Source organism: Arachis ipaensis, chromosome B2 (assembly GCF_059453495.1).
Source record: "Arachis ipaensis isolate K30076 ecotype BB chromosome B2, ASM5945349v1, whole genome shotgun sequence".
In the NCBI taxonomy this organism is placed as follows: domain Eukaryota; kingdom Viridiplantae; phylum Streptophyta; class Magnoliopsida; order Fabales; family Fabaceae; genus Arachis; species Arachis ipaensis.
In genome coordinates, this window is record NC_142437.1 from 102,344,870 (window position 1) to 102,359,156 (window position 14,287).

General features: G+C 34.2%; 1 pseudogene; it reads left to right on the forward strand.

Annotated features, from left to right (window-relative positions):
• Positions 1–7,606: 7,606 nt before the first annotated feature.
• On the forward strand, positions 7,607–8,817 carry LOC148575051 (uncharacterized; annotated as a pseudogene).
• The last annotated feature ends 5,470 nt before the right edge of the window (positions 8,818–14,287 follow it).

Genomic DNA, 14,287 nt, shown 5'->3' on the forward strand with positions numbered 1-14,287 from the left:
TGATTCTTTAGAGTTATGATATGTTAACAAAAAAAAAAATTAAATTATTTTTGTTCTGTTGAGTACAAAAAAGTTCAATGCAGCTTGAGGGAATACTTTGTACCCTCAAAGCACTACTAGAAATAGGATTTTTTCGGACGAATTTTGAGACGAAATTGAAATAAATTTCGAACAAATTATAGACAAATTTTTTTTTTCAAACAAAATTGGGACGAATTTTTTTTGTCCCAAAAAGCCTTGTTGCTAATTTACATTTTGTCTGAAATTTCGTCCGAAATTTTTTTCAGACGATTTTGTGACAGATTTCGAATAGGCATTTATCTGCTAGATTTCTAACTATTTTAGACGAATTTTAGACGGATTAGCCAACATAAAGACAATGTATTTCAGACAAATTTTAAACAAAAAATATAATTTATTTTAGACAAATTTCTAACGAATTTAGTCAAATATAACAAATTTTTTTCGAACAAATTTTAGACAAATCAAATCTTTCTTTTCAATTAAATTTCAGACAAATTTAATTTAAAAGAATTTACGTATTTAAAACAAATTTCATACAAAATAAAAAATTATTTTCGCAAATTTTATACAAATTTTCATTTAATATATAAATATTTTAGAAAATAAATTGTATTCGATCTGCTTTCTATATTAAGACCATCATAATTATTTTTTCATATTACATCATCGAAATTATAAACACAATAAAATCATGAAAAAAGTAATTACCATAAAAGAGTTAAAAAATTATTTATTATTAAAATACTTTTGTCCATAAATATAATCAAACTAAAATAAGAAAAAATACTTAAACTAAAACAAAGAAAGCCTTTAAAAAGGTCAAATATCATGAATAAAATAAAATATACTAACTAATTCACCTAAAAATTTCTTAATCTAAATCAGAAAAAACATATACTCCTGACATCAATCACTTATGTTATCATCCTTATCATCACTAGAGCCTGTCCCAAGCTCATCTTCTGCAGGCTCAGACAAGGTTGAAGGAAGTGAGAGATTCAACTTTTTATACAAAGATGAATTGTCTTTTTAGTATAACCAACTCTTTTTCTGTTGAACCTTTAGTTGACGTCCTTGATCTATTAACTTGTGCTCAACATCATTCAACTTAACATTTTGCTCTGACCACTGAAGAATACATAAATCAAAACAAAATATTAAATTCAAAGACATTGGCAAATGATAGAAAAAGAAAAGTGTTAATAGAGTTGAAGAAAAACTACTAACAGTGTTGATAGGATCAAGAGTTTTATTACATGAAATAATCGCTTAATAGGACCCAGACAATAACTTCAATAAAAATCCATGTATAAAACAGAAAATAATATAGCAAGAAGAATGCTAGCAGCAAAACTAAGAAATCCAGATTTTCACCTCAATATCAGTACTTGAATATAAATATATATCTGATTTAATCCTAAGGCGTTCTGCTCTGTTACCAAATATTTGATTTAATCCTAAGGCGTTCTGCTCTGTTACCAATTTGCTCAAGGCTCTGTCACATAACAAAAAACAAAATAAATGCAACCAAATTAGAGAATGTTAACTGACTCTAAACTCAAAGCACAGTCACAAATCAAATGTTAAACTTCAATGCCCACATCAGGGAAATCAAATATTATCCCAAACTACAATACCAGGATGCAGGAAAGAAACCCAATAAAAGCTAACCTCTTCTTTCTTTCTATTTTCTCTATCCCACATGCTTTATATATACACATAGAAACTATGGTTACAAGCTTACATACATGGCAAACAATAACACTGGCACTTAAATTTAACTTGAAGATATTCTTGATTTTAGCATAGTAATACAAGCACCAGCGGTTATTGGGGGAAAAAAAGAGAAAAAGAAAAAAGAAGACAGTTGTGTACTAAAAATATAATTGTGTACTAAAAATATAAACCTTTTTTGTACATAATTAATTTTTATAATGACCTACAAACATGGTCAAAAAAGAGTCAAGTTCCTCCTAAAGGTATATTGGGCTAAAAGAATGGAACCCAAAAGAACACCTTGAGGAGTTGAATTTCTTTTCAGTGGAAACTATATTAGTGGAAGTGGATTGGTTGGATTTGGAGTGTAAAGGTGTCATCTAGTTGAAAGAAAATTAAACTAGATGTCCCTTCACTAATGTCACATGTCAGGAGCTTTAGTTTAACGTGTGGGAATCAACTTCCTACCTTTTCAGTTGACAATACTTGAGGTGACACAAATACCTAAAGATATTTTGGAAAAAGCAGTAAACCAAATATCAGACTAAAACCATTGGACAATAGATTTCCTCTTCATCATGGTTTTACACTATAAAAAGGACCTCAATCCACCTCTGTAAAGCATTCTCACTTTTCACTTTCACCTTTACCTTCACTTTTTCACCTTCACCTTCATCCTCTTCTGAGAGCTTCTTTTTTGAAAAACCTTTTAGCTTCTTTTTTACTTCTGAAGCTGAGAAGCTAAAGAATCCATCTTTTCCTCTCCCAAAATTCCTCTCATTGTTCTTCATTTCATCCATCACCTTCACGAGTAAAAACTGGTAATCGGGTGTTTCACCAGAACACTCGACGACCCTTAGCCCACCCATGTCCACTTTAAACAAAGCTCATTCATCCTCTTGTGACATTAGTGGAGGTCTCAACACTTGTTCTCCACCTCTATTTCTCATCATTAGTCCTTGTATTATTTATTTGCCATTAATAGAAGTGTTTTTCCTCACAAGTATACTTACCCCTAATATCTCATATTAATTATTATTTTTCACTTAATCTATTTCTCACAAAACCCACCCGAATTAATATTATTACTTGTATTTTAATATATCTATATTTCGTAATTATCTGTTTAAGATATTTATAACTTGAATGGCTGACTCAGTGACTTGAAAACTTAACACATGTCCCCTTTAATGATACCCAACCCCTTGTTACACCACATCACCATTATTAATCTCATCATTTTCTTCTTCTTCTTCTTCTTCTTCTTCTTCTTTACCGAAAAAGAAAGAGAGAGCCGTGAGAGAAACCATGAAACCTTTGACCTTCCAGCTTGATTTCTTGAACTCCGTAACTTCAATAAAAAATTTACTCCAATTAAAGTGTTCATATCTTCTTCCTCTTCACAACGGTACCACTTTTAATCGGGAGGAGCAATGTGTGAAGTTGCTGTCCCTCCATGCAAGATTCGGTCGAGTGAGCCCCAGAGGTGGAGTAGCCAATTTTGATATTTTCTTCTTCGATTTCTCATTCAAAAAGCTTTCTTGGTGTTTCGGTTTGGTGGCTATCATACAAAGGTAAGGTTTGGTAATTTTGTAATAACTAAATGTGTTCTTGATGTGTGATTGTTGGTTTGATGATTATTGCTTGAAATTGAATGAGTTTATGCTTGATTTTCGTTGAAATGTTAGTGATTCTGTGAGCTTTATGGTTCGGCCCTGTGGAGAGAGCCAAGGACCGAGTTGTTCTTGATGATTTTGGGCTGTTATTCAAGTGTGAATCTAGAAGATTTATTGAGATTTGATAGTTGATAGATTAAATTGAAAATTAAGAGAAATCGGTAACTGTAAAATTCAAAAACAGATTAAAAATCAAATAAAAAACTTAGAAGAGAAGTAAAGAAAAGATTCAGTTTTGATGAGGGAGAGAAGATCACCAACACAAAATTCATTTTGAGGATATAATTGTAATTTAATAAAAAAAGTTAAGGTTAAAGTAGTAATTAAACAAGTTTAGGGATAAATTGGATATTAATAAAGAAGTTTAAGGATAAAACGAATATTTTATAAAAATACAAAGATAATTTTTGGTAACTATAATATTTGTAAAGATATTTTAGTAATTTATAAAATATGTTGAGTCAAAAATGTAAATAATTTAAAAGCTCGAGATTAAAAGCGTACTTCCTAAAAGTTTAAGAATAAGATTTTAATAAACAAATTTTTATAATAAAAATAATAATACTATTACTCTTTTATTATAATATTAGCTTATTTATATCAATATAATTTACTAGTATTTTATTTAAAGGATATTATTTTATATAAGTAATATAACAGAAGAGCAAAATAGTAATCTTTCCTAAAAGTTTTAGAAAGACAAAGCTAATCTTAGAACTTTTGGATCCTCTTCATAAAATATATAGAAAAAGGTGTCAGAGAAGACATAGGAGTGTGTAAGATATTGAAAGAGGTGAAAGATAAGAAAGAATTTTAAATAACAAAAAGAGATTTTTCGCTCTAATCGAAAATTTAAACAAAACTGAAATAATTTGAAAGAACATTTTCCATAGAAAATAAAGAACGGAGACTGAAATAATATTTTAAAGAATTGATATGAAAGAACAAATGATTGAGAATGAGAATTGCTAAGACTAACTTAAAACTGAAAACTGAGAAAGATAAAGGGATTAGTAAATGAGAACTAAATGATTGAAGGTTTGCCTGGCAAGGACGAGGGTTTTGTCCCGCTTGCCTAGTGTACGTATTGATTAATTGTTGAACTTGGAAAAATGCACGTACTGATTGATTATTGAACTCGGGGACTCCCACGTACTGTTGATTTCTGTTTTCCATTGTGCATATATTATGGTGTCTAGTTTTGCGACGACTACCGGTGGTCACATACTGATGGTGTTCTTAACCATATCGACACATATGCACGTACAGTATGCAACGGGAAGCCATATCTGGGACTCAGGTAATGTCGGGAGTGGGTAGGCAACCGACACATCAGCTCATGGCATGCACTAGGAATAGACATGCATCATATTTGGTTGTGCATATTTCTATGTTATATATTTCTGTGAATGTGTATTTGCTTTTGGTTGATTACTTTTTTATTATTTGTTTGTTGAAGTTGTATCTGTTCTATTGTTGTTTGCTGTATAATAAAGAATAAAATAAACTTAACTGCTACCCTGACCCTACTAAAGACTCCCCAGTTCTTACCCCCTATTTCCACCCTATAGATGGAGACGGGAGAACCTTTCCATGATTTACTAGAAGTTTCGCTTACGAGGACCCCGATCTCATTTGTGTGTATATACTTCACAACCTACCAGAAAGAAGGACCATATGGCTGTTGTTGTTTTGACGACATCCTATGTAGCCACATCTAAAAGACCTAGAGTGTCTTTCCCTCACTTTTGTGACCTTAGAGGAGACTAGGCTTATAGAGAGAATTAGGCTAGCCTAGGTTCCAGTTTAGGAGCTTTTTGGACAGGCCAGGACCTGGGATATCATATGTATACATATATAAATATTATCTAGTTATCCTAGGAGTGATTCTAACTGGATCCGTATGAGGTTAACGATGTCTGACTGTATCCTTAGTTCTCTGTGCATATTTGATATAATTGACCATGTTACTGTTAATAATACTTGCTTTATTTGCTAGCCTTTTATAATTCTATTGCATATATCTTTGAATTAATTATTTAACATTTTCAAACAAAAGTTTACCCGTAAATCAACGTGTTAACTATAATCAAGTTCACATTTATTAAATAATAGATAATAATTAGGAAGACAAGTTGGTAGCACTCAGTTTTCGGTATAATATAGACATATTGAAAATTGGGTTATTACAATATGTGCAGTAAGATAGTAGCACATAATGTAACTCTAAGTACAATCCAAAAAGGTCATAACATGTCCTAATTTACGTAATCAAAATCAAGTCATTGTTTGTGCATTATCAAGATACACATAACTCTAATATATTGGTTTTCTAACATATGGACCAGCTCATAAGGTTATAAGTACTAACAAAAAAGTAGCTTTAGTAGACAATGCTCTTCATAAACTAATATCCTCAAATCTTTCTTCGAGGCCTAAAACCAGGTGTTGGCATGAAGGTAAGCATACTTGCATATGTCCCTAAGGTAGCTGCTACAAGTGTCTCTAAATTATTTTGTGATGGTGGTACTAGAGGCCTCATAATGGGTTGCTTCATTCTGAGCCCAACAGAAGATAGTGGTACTGGACTAGCAAGAGGTGGTGGTGTTGATTGAGTAGCCTACATAAGACAAATAATATTTTTAGCCTAATGAGACAAGAAATAACAAATTTATTGTCATAACTCTTCTACCCTATACTTACAGGCCCATCATTCTGTGGTTTAGATTGAGATAAAGTAATCTCTTTAGCGTGCTCTAAAATAGTTGAGGCTGCCATTCTTGGTTTCTTCTTCTTATTCTTTTTTCTCCTTTCCTAGAAGTAACAACAAGATTTTGAAAATTGAACCGGAGCGGTCGGTTTAATCGGATTAATCGAAAATCGATCATTTGGTTGGTCTGATCCAATCCCAAAACCGCCCTGTAAAAAATTGACAAAAAAACTAGTTGAACCGTGGGTTAACTGCCAAACTGGCCGGGTTTTTTAAAGTTACAATTTTCCAAATCTACCAAAACGGCGTTGTTTTGACGTCGAAAAAAAAAACTTACATAGCTGAAGCTGAGTGACCTAGTGACCCACCTAACCCATTTCGAAGAGCACTCACCACACCTCCTCAACCCTAATTTCCTTTTCCAACTTCCTCCAACAAACTCTATCGTCACTACCACAATCAACGTCGGACTGTAGTTGCTTTCAGCGGGCAGAAGGAACTCACCGTTGCAGATCGAAGCAGCTAATAGCGGCATCGTCGTTTTGAACTCTGAACTCTGAAGCTTCTAGCATCGGCGTTGTTTGGTTGTCCTGGTCGTTGGCTTGTTGTCCTGGTCATCAGCTTCTGTCAACGTCGTTGTCAGGCATCTGTTTTGCCGCTGTGAACTCTAGGACTTGGACTTTTGTGCTCTCTGCCACAGTGAGTTCTTAGGTTTTTCAATTAATTTTTTTATTTAGTTCATTAACTATATGAATTGATGGTTGCTGTAGTGAGAAATTTAGTCCACCGATTTGAGTTCAGTTAATTTTTTTATTTTGTTAATTTTATGAATTGGTGGCTTGATGCAGAGTTTTTCTTCTGCTTTTCAATTTTTTTTATTTTGTTAATTATATAAATTAATCATTCTGTAATTCTGAATTTTGCTGAATATAAATTTGATATAAGTTCAATTTTGGATTCTGGATTTTGAATAATATGTAAAATTGATACAATTTTGGGAATCTGGATTTTGAATGCTATATTGAATTTTGCTGAATATAATTTTGGATTTTGAATGCTGTATGAATTAATATAATCATCTGGATTCTGAATTGCTATCATTCTAAATTTTACTATAATTGTTGTAATGGCTAAGTTTTTATTTTGCTGTGTGCTATTTGTAATTAGTGAAATATTCTATGTAATTTAGATGGAACAACCACAAAGTGATCAACAACCACAAGATAATCCCTTCCAAGAATCTCAAACAGGTTCCTCTCAAGGAAAATTTGATCCAGCTTGGGAATATTTCATTGTGAAGTATGACAAAAATCACAAGGCGCAATATACATGTAACTTTTGTTTGAATACTTATAATGGAGGGGGTATATATAGAATGAAATATCACCTTGCAAAAATTCTTGGACAAATTAAAGTATGTAACAAAGTCACTGAAGATGTTGAACTTCAATTCAAAAGGCTTCTGATGGAAAAAAAAAAGATGGAAAAAAGAAAATTTGAGAAGGAGTCTTATGGTGTGGAAACACAAGCACAAGAGTCTAAATTGCCTAACCCTGTACAAGCTACTATTCCTACAACAACGGGAGGCCAAGGAAAGAGAAGAGCTATAGTTGCTACACAAATTGGAAGTTACTTTAAAGAAAGGACTACTCCAGGGTCTCAACCGACTTTGGAAAGTGTTCTGGCTAGTAAAGAAATTGTGCACAAGGCTAAGTTGGGACTTGCTAAATGGATCGTTGATGCACATATTCCTTTCAATGCAATTCAATCACCTTACTTTCAACCTGCATTGGATGGTATTGCTGCAATTGGACCTAGTTTCAAGGGACCGTCATATGATGAAATGAGAGTTCATTTGCTGACCGATCTTAAGAAAGAGTGTCAGTTGCTTGTTGAAAAGTATAGGAGCTCATGGAAAAGCACCGGTTGTACGCTGATGGTAGATGGTTGGACTGATCAAAGGCAACGGACTTTAATTAACTTTCTAGTTTATTGTCCTGCTGGTATGTCATTTGTTAAGTCTGTTGATGCTTCTGATGTGATAAAAACTGCCGATACCTTGTTTAATTTGTTTGCTGATGTTATTGAGTGGGTTGGGCCTAGTAACATTGTGCATGTGGTCACTGATAATGCTGTTGATTATGTATCTGCTGGAAAACTCATTCATGAAAAATATCCAAACATTTTTTGGTCTCCTTGTGCTGGTCATCGTATCAATCTTATTTTGAAAGATATTGCTCACATAGTTGACCTTGCTTCCCGTGCTTCAAAAGTGGCTGTGTTTGTTTACAATCATATGATCTTCTTGTCTTGGCTTAGAAAAAGAAAAAAGTTGGAAAGAAATTGTTTGACCAAGAACCACACGTTTTGCCACTGTTTTCATTACTTTGAAAAGCATATATGATCACAAGGAAGATTTGCAAAGTATTGACGGTGGACAAATATTTCACTTCTCATAAATTAGCCAAAAGTGCTAATGGGAAGATTGTTAGTTCAATTGTTTTGAATAGTAAGTTTTGGCAAAATTGTGTTACTACTGTAAAAATTGTTGGTCCTCTTATTAAGTTGTTATGGATTGTTGATGCTGATGAGAAACCCTCTATGGGATACGTGCATGAAGGCATGCAAAGAGCCAAAAATGCTATCAAGACAATGTTCAGAAATCGATTTTTACCGTCGTCTTATAGTTGATGGTATAAACGGAGCTAGAAAACCCTTTCCAGCAGATTTTTTCCGTCCAACGCTAATTACCGGCGAATTTACCGTTGGTGTTATCAATGGATTATTGAGCATTGGGTTGATGTTACCGTCGGATTAATCTGACGGTAACTTTGGCGCCATTTCACTTTAAAACTTACCTTGGAGTCATCTGACGGTAAATCCGCCGATAGCATTATTAATTTTTATTTTTTTTGGATTAATCTCGGATTAAAACTCTTGTTAATGAAATTGATATAAGAAATCTAAAAGCAGTAGAAATCAACAAATTATTTTATTAAAAATAAATTGTATGAATGCAATAAAATGTCGTAGAAGAGTAATGTATGCTAAAATAAATGGCATGAATGAAATAAAATGTCACAGAAGAGTAATGTACCCTAAACGAACAAAATGGCATAAAATCCTAACAGCTAGAGATCCTGATAATCGTCGTTGGAAGTGGCAGCGACGTCATCGTGGTCCCCCTGCTGAGGCGGCGGAATAGGTGCTGCCGGCTATGCCCCACCAGCAGTATTGCAGCTAGAACCAGCAGCATTGCTGCCTCCAATGCACATCTATCTGCTGGCTGTACTTCTCCATCTGATGTCGCAGCCGATCAAGCTGCTCCAGCTTCTCCGTGAGGTCCGAGCTGGCAGCAACATGTGCAAGAATCTCTCGATACCTATGCTAAGACTACTGGACCTCCTCCCTCAGGTTGATAACTTCCTGGGGATCAGCAGGGCTGGTGGCAGAGTGATGAGCGGATAATTTATACGCTTTTTGGCATTGTTTTTAGGTAGTTTTTAATATGTTTTAGTCACTTTTTATTATATTTTTATTAGTTTTTAAATAAAAATCACATTTCTGGACTTTACTATGAGTTTGTGTATTTTTCTGTAATTTCAGGTATTTTCTGGCTAAAATTGAGGGAGCTGAGCAAAAATCTGATTCAGGCTGAAAAAGGACTGCTGATGTTGTTGGATTCTGACCTCCCTGCACTCGAAATGGATTTTCTGGAGCTACAAGAGTCCAAATGGCGTGCTCTCAATTGCGTTGGAAAGTAGACATCCAAGGCTTTCCAGCAATATATAATAGTCCATACTTTGCTCAAGGATAAACGACGAAAACCAGCATTCAACGCCAGTTCCATGTTGCATTCTGACGTTAAACGCCAGAAACAGGTTACAAGTTGGAGTTAAACGCCCAAAATAGGTTACAACCTGGCGTTTAACTCCAGAAACAGCCTAGGCATGTGTAAAGCTCAAGTCTCAGCCCCAGCACACACCAAGTGGGCTTCCGAAGTGGATTTCTGCACTATCTATCATAGCTTATTCATTTTCTGTAAACCTAGGTTTCTAGTTTAGTATTTAAACAACTTTTAGAGATTTATTTTGTACCTCATGACATTTTAGATCTGAACTTTGTACTCCTTGACGGTATGAGTATCTAAACTCCATTGTTGGGGGTGAGGAGCTCTGCTGTGTCTCGATGAATTAATGCAATTATTTCTGTTTTCTATTCAAACACGCTTGTTCTTATCTAAGATGTTCATTTGCACTTCAATATGATGAATGTGATGATCCGTGACACTCATCACCATTCTCAACCTATGAACGCGTGACTGACAACCACCTCCGTTCTACCTTCGATTGAATGAGTATCTCTTGGATTCCTTAATCAGAATCTTCGTGGTATAAGCTAGAATCCATTGGCAGCATTCTTGAGAATCCGGAAAGTTTAAACCTTGTCTGTGGTATTCCGAGTAGGATTCAGGGATTGAATTACTGTGACGAGCTTCAAACTCACAAGGGTTGGGCGTAGTGACAGACGCAAAAGGATCAATGGATCCTATTCCAGCATGAGTGAAAACCGACAGATGATTAGCCGTGCGGTGACAGCGCACCTAGACCATTTTCACTGAGAGGACGGAGGGTAGCCATTGACAACGGTGATCCACCAACACACAGCTTGCCATAGGAGGAACCTTGCGTGCGTGAAGAAAAAGACAGGGGGAAAGTAGAGATTCAGAAGACAAAGCATCTCCAAAACTCCAACATATTCTCCATTACTGCATAACAAGTATTTATTTCATGCTCTTTTATTTTTCGCAATTCAAACTGATAATCATAATTAATCTCCTGACTAAGATTTACAAGGTAACCATAGATTGCTTCAAGCCAACAATCTCCGTGGGATCGACCCTTACTCACGTAAGGTATTACTTGGACGACCCAATGCACTTGCTGGTTAGTTGTGCGGAGTTGTGAAAAGTGTGAATCACAATTTTGTGCACCAAGTTTTTGGCGCCGTTGCCGGGGATTGTTCGAGTTTGAACAACTAACGGTTCATCTTGTTGCTTAGATTAGAAAAATTTTGTCTTTTGGGTTAGAGTCTTTTATTATTGTTCTTGTTAAAATTTTAGAATCCTTATTTCCTTTTTCTTAATTATTTTCGAAAATTTTTAAAACCAATAACTTCATGATTTAGTCTTCTGTTTGAGTTTAGTTTCATGTTTTAAGTTTGGTGTCAACTGCATGTTTTTATTTTCCTTTAAATTTTCGAATTGCATGTTCTTTGTTCTTCCTTGATCTTCAAGTTGCTCTTGTCAATTTTTCTTGTTTGATCTTTAGTTTTCTTGTTCTGTGTCTTTTCTTGTTTTTCTTGTGCTTTTTCAAAATATCAGTTTTCAAAAAAAAAATTATATTATTTATTATATACCTTATTAAAACACGTTAAATTTATAGCTCAATTGGCTAGAGCGTGGTGCTTATGTTCTTGGTAATTGGCTATCTTCTTTTTAAAACTTTTTCAAAAATAATTTTTCTTTGAATAAATCTTGTGCCAAACTTTAAGTTTGGTGTTCTCCTGTTAACTTTTCTTTAGTTTTCAAAAAATTTTATTTTGGTTTTCTAAAAATTTTAAGTTTGGTGTTCTTTCTTCATGTTCTTGTGTTCTTGTGAGTCTTCAAAGTGTTCTTGAGTCTTCCTTGTGTTTTGATCTTAAAATTTTTAAGTTTGGTGTTCCTTGGTATTTTCCCTCCAAAATTTTCGAAAACAAGGAGCATTAAATCTAAAAATTTTAAGTTGTGTGTCTTTTGTGTGTTTTTCTCTTTCATCATAAAATTCAAAAATAAAAAATATATTTTCTAACTATTTTTAAGCAAATATTTCGAATTTTTTTTTATAAAAATTCAGATTTCAATTTCAAAATTTTATCTTATCTTAGTTTTAAAATTTCAAAATTCAAATCTTATTCAAAAAAAATCATATCTTTTTCAAAATCTTATCTTATCTTATTTCAAATTCAAATTTCAATTTTCAACTTCCAAAATTCAAAATTCAAAATTCAAAATTCAAATTTCAAAATTTCAAATTTCAAAATTTAATTTTCAAACTTAAAAATCAAATTTTTTCAAAATTTAAATCTCTTTCAAATCCTTATCTTATATTGTTGACTTTTTCAAAATTCAAAATTTTCAAATTTTCAAATTTCAAAATTTGAATTTCAAATTTCAAAAATTTAAAAATTCAAATTTTAATTTTCAAATCTAAAATTTAAATTTCAAAACTTCCTAACCACTTTCTCTCTCTTCATTTTTCGAAAATCCTTACCCCTTATTTTTCAAATCTTTTTAATTAATTAATTATTTCAGTTTTCATTTTCCTTTTAATTTTTGAACTTATATTCGAATTTTCACTTATTTTATTTTATTTTATTTTATTTTATTTTCGGTTTCCAAAAAAAAAATATTTACAATCCACGTCATCTCCCTTTCTCCATCATGGATTTAAGTGGAAATGAGCAGTCCAGAAGGACTCTAGGGTCATATGCTAACCCCACTACTGCTGCATATGGGAGTAGTATCTGTATACCCTCTATCAAGGTAGGCAGTTTTGAGCTAAATCCTCAACTCATTGTCATGGTGCAGCAAAACTGCTAGTATTCCGGTCTTCCACAGGAAGAACCTACTGAGTTTCTGGCACAATTCTTGCAAATTGCTGACACAGTACGTGACAAGGAGGTAGATCAGGATGTATACAGGTTGTTACTGTTTCTGTTTGTTGTAAAAGATCAAGCTAAAAGGTGGTTAAATAACCAACCCACAGCAAGCATAAGGACATGGAAACAGTTATTAGACAAATTCCTGAATCAATATTTCCCTCCAAAAAGGATGACACAGCTAAGGCTGGACATCCAAGGCTTTAAACAAGAGGATGATGAATCCCTTTATAATGCCTGGGAGAGGTACAGAGGGATGCTAAGGAAATGCCCCTCTGAAATGTTTTCAGAGTGGGTGCAACTAGACATCTTCTACTATGGGCTTACAGAGAAAGCTCAGATTTCTCTAGACCACTCAGCTGGTGGATCTATACACATGAGAAAGACAATTGAAGAGGCTCAAGAGCTTATTGATACAGTTGCCAGAAATCAGCATCTGTACCTAAGTAGTGAATCTTCCAGGAAAGAAGAGGCTAAAACAGTAACTGCTGAACTCAGTCCTGCAGAACAAATTACTAAATTCAATCAGCAATTGGACTTTCTAACAAAATAGCTGGCCGAATTCAAGGAGATACTATAAGACACAAGAATGGCTAATCTAAATATGGAAGTACAGTTGAAGCAAACAGAACAGCAGTTATCAAAATAAATAACAGAAGAGTGCCAAGCAGTTCAATTAAGAAGTGGGAAAACATTAAATACCTCACTTCAAGGCAGCAGGAAGCCAAGAAATGAACAAAATACTATTCAAAATCCCTCTGAGGACAGTAAGAGCCCAGCGAGGAATAACTCTGGCGTTCAAATGCCAGAAACAGGCAGGGATTTGGCGTCAAACGCCCAATGGAAGCTCAGTTCTGGCATTCAAACGCCAGGAACAAGTAAGGAGTTGGCGTCAAACGCCACTCCAGCTTCTAACTCTGGCATTCAAATGCCAGTGAGGGATCAGACACACACAAGTGCTGATAACAACCCCTCTAAAAAGGCTTCTCCAACCACCTCTGTAGGAAATAAACCTGCAGGAACTAAGGTTGAGGAATACAAAGCCAAGATGCCTTATCCTAAAAAACTCCACCAAGAGGAGCAGGATAAGCAAATTGCTCGCTTTGCAGACTATCTTAGGACTCTTGAAATAAAGATTCCATTTGCAGAGGCACTTGAGCAAATACCCTCTTATGCCAAGTTCATGAAAGAGATCTTGAGTCATAAGAAGGATTGGAGAGAAACTAAAAGAGTTCTCCTCACTGAAGAATGTAGTGCAGTCATTCCGAAAAACTTCCCAGAAAAGCTTAAGAATCCCGGGAGCTTTCTGATATCGTGCACATTAGAGGGTAATTGCACCAAGACAGCTTTATGTGATCTTGGGGCAAGCATCAATCTAATACCTGCATCCACTATCAGAAAGCTTGGTTTAACTGAAGAAGTCAAACCAACCCGGATATGTCTCCAACTTGCTGATGGCTCC